We start from the raw sequence: 8,402 nt of genomic DNA, 5'->3' as shown, positions 1-8,402 counted from the left end.
AGCTACTTTTATGACACATAAGATACTTTCAGTTGTAAGTAGCAGAAAGTGAGACTTACATAGCTTTAAAATGAAAGAGAACTGTCTTAAAGAGAAGGCAGGAGGAAGGTCGTTCCAGGGTAGGATCAATGATGTCAGTGGCCAGTGATATCAAGGCATTGAGTCTAAGCCTGCAATCCATGTGACTCTTCTCTCATGGGGCAATATGGCTGCTTCAGCTCTAAGCATCATATCCTTACACCAGAGTGTCAAAAGTATGAAAAGATAGGAATCTTTTGGCACATCTCTCTTCTCAGGGAAGAGATATATCTTAGACGAACCCCACAGGTTTCCCTTTACACCTCATTGGCCAGAACTGGCTCACAGCTATCTTCTTCTGGAGGGAGTCTGGGGAAATGAATTTCCAGCATGTCTGAAAGCTAACATGGGAAGTGACTTCTTGTAACAAGGAAGAAGGGAGAGAAGAATGACATTGGGGTAGGAAACACACTGGGCCTATGTGAGAGTGCTTCACATGGAGGTAACATAGTATTTATCATATGCTAAGCATCATTTTAAGTGTTTTACACATAATTATCTATTCTATCCTCTCAACAACCCTTTGAGGAGGTACTGCTATTATTCTTGTTTTATCGAAATTGAGGCACAGAGAAGTTATTAAGCTTGCCTAAACTTACATGACCGGTGAGTGTTTGGGCCAAAATATTTGATCTGAGTCACAGTACATCTTCATACAAGGATGAAGGTGGATGCTCACTCACCTCCGAGGTCTCGCTTGTCCTGATTCTCACATCAGGTTCAAATGGGTTTGAGTTGTTATGTGGTTGTTTGAATATCTATCTATATCTCCCTACCTTAGGGATAAACATGTTCATGAAGTATTACCATAAATCAATAAGATCTTTTAAATTGTCTGGCATTTATGTGTTCAAACTGTGGTGGTTTTGGGGAGAGGGGTTTCACAGTCAGATTCACTGGGACTGTGAAATCAGTGATCCCGACCCATCCTAGGATTGATTTGCACCCATCACTTTACATGGGGGCTAAGAAATTATCTCCAGAGACAGGATGGCAACTGTGGGACAACTTGGGTTTAGTTCTGCCCAGGAGAGTCTTGTGGACTGGGCGGGTAGGCCACTGGAAGGAAGGCCCTCAACATAGACCATGGGGCTCTGGGGAAAGAGTTTGAGTCTGGCATGGGGAGAGGGGCTCAGCCACAGGGCCTGAGGTTCTGGGTGCAGCACAGTGGCTCTTCCTTGAGGAAGCAGGTCATGTACAATTGTGAAGAAATGCACCTAGCTTTGCATGACCTTAGGCCAGGGAGCAGAACAGTAGGAAGGGGAGGGTCTTTTCTTAATCAATCTGGAGATGAAAAGTAAACAAACCCCAGTATTCCAGGGGAGAGCAGACCAGAGCTGACTGGATTGGCACCTGGAGTGGGGCAGGGCTGCTGGTACGAACTCAGTCTCCTGGAACCTGGGGAGACACAGCTCAAGACCCACCACCAACTGCAGACAAAGCAGCTCAACTTCTTTTTATGTGCTGTGCCTCTGTTAGCTCAGTCCGTGTCCTCTACAGATTTACTTTCAAACAAAAAGGCAATCAAAACCAGTGTGCTAAGTTCCGAGATGGGGAAATGCAGGGTGCCGGGAGCACCGCAGGGGCAGGCCTCTAACTGGGCTTCTGGAAGTCTTAATAGCTCCTTCCTTATCTATTGTACTGCTTTCTAAAACTTCTGCTATCTCTTTCTTCCCTACAGCACTCCAACCTGCATGGGCAGCCAGAGTTGTCATCCTGACACAATGTTTTCTCAAGCTTTTTTCATTATCACCCCTCCCTACCCCACAGATATATTGTATATCTAGTTATGTATTGTGTGTGTATGTATATATGTGTGTGTGGGTGTGTGCACACGAGCACACGCACCTACTTTATACATAGAAAAGAGTAAAATTCTCTCACCTTCCCAAACCCAATTTTACCCCCTTGGTGGCAAAATTACTTTTGGTTGAGAATGTACTTCCCAAAAGAATAAGTCCATTTTCTACTGATTGGCAAAATGATCACCCTTGGCTATTGTCTAATGCATCTTTGTGTAAAGACTTCGATCTTTCCCAAGAAGCGTTTAGTAGGGTCCTTTAACCTGCTGCTGGCAGGTTAAGGCACAGATGAGGGTACACAGATAACGGAAGATCATAAGGCAGTGGCTGTATCAGTTATCTACTGCTTATAACAATTACTCTGAAATTTAGTGACTTTAGTTTCTGTGAGTCAGGAATCCCAGTGAGGCTTAGCTGGATCCTTTGGTTCAGAGTGCTGCTGCACAGGCTTCAACCAAAATGTTGGCCGGGGCAGAAGTCATCTCAGGTTCAGTTGGGAAAGCATCTGCTTCCTGGCTCATTCACTGATCATTGGCAGGATTCTGTTCTTCATAGGCTATTGGACTAAGGACCTCAGTTCCTTGATGGTTGCTGTCTGGAGGTCCTCTCAGTTCCTTGCCATATGGGCCTTTCCATAGGACAGCTTTTAACATGGGAGCTTGCTTCATCATTGTAAGAAAGAGGGAAGTGGGAGAGATAGAGGGAGTGGAAAGGGGAGAGGAAGAGAAAGAAAATGGAAGAGAGAGAAAGAGAGAGAGAGAGAGAGAAGGAGAGAGAAATAGAGAGAGAGATAGGATGAGGGGAGGGAGAGGGAGGCAGAGGGAGAGAGAAGAAGATGGCAAGAAGCAGAGAGAATGTATGAGCAAGACCAAAGTCACAGTCTTTTGTAACCTATCTCTGTAGTGATGTCCCATTACATTTGCAGTGTTGTATTTCTTAGGAGTCACCAGTGGGTATGTGTAGGCAGGATCTTTCAGAGCCATTGCAAAAGCTGCCTACTGCAGTGGGCAAGCTGAAATCAGGGAATACACAGTTCACAAAAGTTAGACCATGAATGGTCTAGGTAGGGTAGATGCTCAACAATTAGGCAGCAGAGAACTTGTCATTAAGGCAAAGCTATGGGCTAGGACCAGCAGGGTGGCACTGACTTAGGCACCTGTGGGAGTCAGAATTCCAAGCAAGGTGTTAGGTTGAGTCTAGAAGGATGCCCCAGACTCTGGGAGCCTCCCCTGGCCAAGTGGCCCAGGCAGCCGAGATAGCCCAGGGCAGCAGGGAATTTCTAAAACTCACTCTGGCTGCCTCAGGCAGGAAGCCTCTTACATACCATCTCCCAGATAAAGACTGTCCCTAGATCTTGGTGGGTCCAGGGCCTGAAGGTGGGAGCAGCAATCCTCTTTAGGAAAGAGAAGAATTGGACAACCTAGAGGCGGAGCTCAGAGCAGTAGAGGAAGCAGCTCAGGGAAGGCTCTGGAACCAGGTAGGTGAGCTTAGCATCTCAGCATAGTCATTGGGTAGTTATGGAAGTCTGGGCAAGTAAATTGACCTTAAACTTGAATTTCCTCTAAGATAATACTTAACTCATAGTAAACTGAGAAGATGAAATGAGATACCAAAAGCACTTAGTATAGTGTCTGTTGCAGAGAAAGCACTTCATACATGTTTGTTGTTGTTATTGTGATTATTATTACATTTAGAAAAGAAAATGAGTCCATTTCTTAAAATTAAAATGAGTCCATTTCTTAAAATTAAAACAGCAACAACAACAACAAAAAGAGCCTAATTTTCCCTGGTTGAGAAGATGCCAATTTAAGATCTAACCCAATTTCACATTTACTAATAAAGGGTGGCAGGCAGGGTGGGAACCACAGTTGTTGCAGGGCTATTTCATGTCAGACATTGAGTTAGGTGCCTTACAAATCTTTGTTCATCTTTTCAACCCATATATAAGATAGGAGTTATTCTCATTTCACAGATAAAGCAACAGAGATCCAGAAAGGTCAAGAATGTTGTTGATGTAATGGCATTCACAAGAATCAGAATTGGGCATTGAGCATAGGCCCCTTGCGGTCCAAGGCCAGGACTTCCTAAAGATTATGATCCTACTTTATATTAAAAACCTGGTGGCATGGGGATGTTAACCAGAGCCTACATAGCTTACTTGGGGTATAGGGAGGAGCCGGTGGGTGAGTCCAGTGGTAGAGGATATGACAAGAGACGAGTCAGCCAACTCTCAAGGGTCAGGGGGCCGGTGTTTCCGCCCATGACCTTTCAAAGAAAGAGGTAAGGTCCTCTCTGGGGAATCAGAGTCAGAATCCAAGATAGTAGAGAACCATGTTCAACTTTATTAATAGTCATCTGTTCTTTGTTATTAGGGTTTCCCCAGGGAAAGAATGCCCCCTCCTCCAAACTATCCTCACCTACCAACAGACTCAAATTTACACATGGTCTCCAGAAGGCTTCTGGGCTTCCCAGGAGGTTTTCATTAAGGATGGAAAATTCTCTAACACTGTTTTGTAGATACCACAGCTCCACCACAACATTTTCTGTGGATGATTTATGCATTAGAGGTGAGTGTCAATTGTGGATCCAACAGTTGAGGTTCTTAGTTCACCTCTCAGCCAGGAACAATGCAACCCGCTAACCACACTGTAGGACTTTCATGGTTTTAAATTCTGTATTAGAAGATGTCTGGCATCTGCTTCAAAATAATATGGGTGTCAAGGGTGGCTCCATAGTGTAGTGGTTAGCACGTCTGCTTTACACACAGTAGGTCCTGAGTTCATGCCTCAGGTGGAGCCACGAACCATACCCCAGGTGCACCCGGCCCCTGGGTTCACCAGGTCCTTGGAGTGTGCTGGGTTGCCAAGCCCCGGATGTGCGCTGCGAGCAAGTGGGAGGAGATGCCTCGCCTTCAGAAATCCAGTTCTTAAGGGGAGATGGCAGCATCCATAGGTTAGAGGTGGAAGTGGTGAGGGGTGGGGATGGGGTGGGGGTGGGGAATTAAAGAGGGGAAAAAATAATAATGGGTATGGGGGAAGAGAATGTGGGAGTATAGATACAGGAAATTGGCCTCAAGTTAATAATTGTTGAAGGTGAAGCAGATAAATGGGAGTTTTTCTTACTAGTCTATTTAAAAAAAAGATTTATTGAGATATAATTTACACACCACAAATTAACTCATTTAAAGTGTACAATGTAATGATTTTTTGTATATTTACTAAGTTGAATAACCATAATCTAAATTTAGAACATTTTTATCAACACCTAATGAACCCATTCCCCCTACCCGACACCCACCCTTGCCATATTCTTTAGCTGTCACTCCCTTTTTCATTTTTTCCCAGCCCCTGGCAACCAGTAATTTCTGTTGTGTCTCTATAGATTTGCCTACTCTGGACATTACAAATAAATGAAATCATATGTGGTCATTCATGTCTAGCTTCTTTCACTTAATACAATGTTTTCTAGATTCATTCATGCTCTAGAGTTCTTTTTTATTCATTCCTTTTCATTGTTGAATAATATCTCATTGTGTGTATATATATGTATCACATTTTGTTCATCCATTCATCTGTTGATGGGCACTTGGATTGCTTCTACCTATTGGTTATTATGAGTAATGCTTCTATGACCTTTGGTATAAAAGTAACTGTTTGGATCCGTGCTTTCAATTCCTTTGAATATACACCTAGGAGTGGAATTACCAGATCATATGGTAATTCTATGTTTAACTTTTGAGGAACTGCCAAACTGGTTCCCACAGCAGCTGCACCATTTTACATTCCCACCAGCAATGCACAAGAGTTCCAACTTTTCCACATCCTTGCCAACACCTGTTATTTTTGATTCTAGCCATCCTTGTGGGTGTGAAGTGGTATCTTATTGTGGTTTAGATTTGCATTTTCCTGATAGCTAATACTGTTGAACATCTTTTTATGTGCTTATTGGTCATAATAAGCACATAAAAAGATTTCCCCCAAAGAATATATATTGGTATATATATTCTTTGGGGGAAATATCTATTCAAATCCTTTGCACATTTTAAAATTAGGTTTTTAAAAATATTTTTAATTGAGTCGCAACACTTCTTTATATGTTCTGGGTGCAAGTCCCTTATCAGGAAAATAGTTTGCAAATATTTTCCCCATTCTGTGGGAATTTTTTTGCTATCTAAGAGTGTTGTTTAAAGCACAAATTTTTAAATTTTGATGAAGTCTAATTTATTTTTTCTTCTATTGCTTATGCTTTTTGTGTGACATCTAAGAACCAGGATCCTACTATTTCTACATGTGGCCACCATCCTCAAGTTTGCCTCATGGTCACAAGGTAGTTGCTGGAATACCAGCCAACACCTCTGCATTCAGAACAGGAATTAAAGAAGGCAAAAAAGGATTCAAGTTACTCCCTTTAAGCAACTTTTCCTGAAATCAATTTTAAAAGTTGGAGTTACGAGTCACTGGCTATTCTTATGATAGAGAGGCTGGGCACATTAACATTCTTGTCAATATAAGAATTGTAACAGTAAGTTAAGTGCATATGCATGGATATCAAGTAGCCAAAGCATCAGGCTATGGTGGATAGTGGCAGTTGCCCAATCAATGTTTATACTTAGTATTCTTAGTGGCAAGTAGGATTATGGGATCATGAGTCCAGTATTGCCAGAGCTTCCAAGTTTTAGAGGCTTGAATTTTACATGTTATATGAACACTCCAGATTTTTCAGTGTTGGCAACTGACAACAACAAAAAATTTAACCTTGCCTGGGCCACACACAATACATCTGTGACTTATATTTCATCTCTCTGCTGTTTGTTGGCAACCTCTGCTTTCAGGTGAACGTCGGAGCCCTTTAAATACCTGAAGGGCATGGGAACAGATTTACAATTCCTCTGTGTGGCTCAGAGCCAGTGGGTGGAAGTCACGAGGAAAGAGATTTTGGCTCAACTTGAGGAAGAACTCCATCCGCAGAGCTGTCAAAAACAGAAGGAGCTACTTGGGGAGGTAGGAAGTTCCCTGTCATTGGAGGTATTTGAGCAGATGCTGGAAAACTGTTTGGCAATGACGTCTAAAGTCTCCCCAACCCTGGGAGTCTCTGAAAATTACCATGCTGACTACTGCCGCTGAGATGGCTTGCTAAAAGGGGACCCCGTAGGAGGTGAGGGGAAGGCAGACGCTATGCATCTGAATTGTTAAGGAACTAGCAGCCCACCAGCTGCTATGCCCTCTGCACTCACCTCCCACCTGCCAAATGACAAGGCAATGGGAAATGGGATATGCCCTCACCATCAAGATGACCTTTATTAAGTTTAGCCTGTAAGGCCAGCAAAGATTTATGTCCTAAATATTTACAAGTGTGATTTGATTTTTCTATACTCATGACATAAATGGTACACATCAAATACATGGTTTTTCTTGTGGAGGATAGTTCAGACTATGGAATCTATTTACTTATTCACACTTTCAGGGCCGGCTTCATGGGAATGTGATCTGTGCAGGTACACAGGGACCTTCATTCAGTGTTCTTCTGTAATCTTAAAATTTTTAATCATTTTTGAACAAGGAGTCCTACATTTTTATTTTGTACTGCACCCTGCAAATTAAGTAGCTGGTCCTTCCTACTTCTACTCAAACTGTATTCAATGTTCAGTGAGTGCCAATCATTGAGAATACAGAGCCACACCCAAAGTGCTCATTGTCTAGTTGGGGGTAGAGAGATGGGTAAAGCTGGGAGAGAAGCAACTGCTATGTAGTGTACTGTTTGCAAGAGGGACATCTAACCTAGACAAAGAGGTTAGCAAGTAGAGAAGGCTATTTAGAGGAATCGAGGACTGAACTTCAATTGTTTGTTGAACTTCATTCTTCCATTTTAAGAGGACTATAGGCAGGGACATGGCTGCTTAACTAGGGACTGCGTTTCCCAGCATCCCCCAGCAGTAAGCTGTGATCATGTGACTAAGTTATCACCAGTAGAATATGTGAATATGATGTGGGCCACTTCAGATCTGGACTTCAAAACATCCCAGTGTGTGTTCTCCTTCCTTCAGGTGCAGTCTGCAGGTGGTGGTGACTCAGCTTCAATTATGCAGATAACCATAAGGGCCTGGAGGCTGGCAGAGCAATGACTGGAAGGAACCCGGGTTTTTTAATGACCACAGAGCAGAGCTTCCCTGGACTGCTCATCTCAGAACTGCTACATCAGGAAAAAGGTTCTTTTATGTTCTTTATGTTCTTTAAGCTACTGATTTCTGGGATCTCTTTGCCAGCCTACTCTACCTAATATGATGAACAAATAGTATTTAGCCATGTGGCAAAATGGGAGAGAAGACAGACTCCAGATCACCCAGTGGAGAGAGAAGATGACACATTTAGGGAACTGGGAGTAGTTCAAAATACCTGAAGTGATGACTGAGGGAGGATGAGTGGTGTCTTAGCTCAGGCCATTATTATGTCATACCTGAGTCTGGGTGGCTTAAACAATAAATACTTATTTCTCAAAGTTCTAGAGGCTGGGAAGTCTAAGATC

This window comes from Rousettus aegyptiacus, unplaced genomic scaffold (genome assembly GCF_014176215.1).
Source record: "Rousettus aegyptiacus isolate mRouAeg1 unplaced genomic scaffold, mRouAeg1.p scaffold_m13_p_6, whole genome shotgun sequence".
In the NCBI taxonomy this organism is placed as follows: domain Eukaryota; kingdom Metazoa; phylum Chordata; class Mammalia; order Chiroptera; family Pteropodidae; genus Rousettus; species Rousettus aegyptiacus.
Note: the sequence above shows the minus strand (reverse complement) of the source record.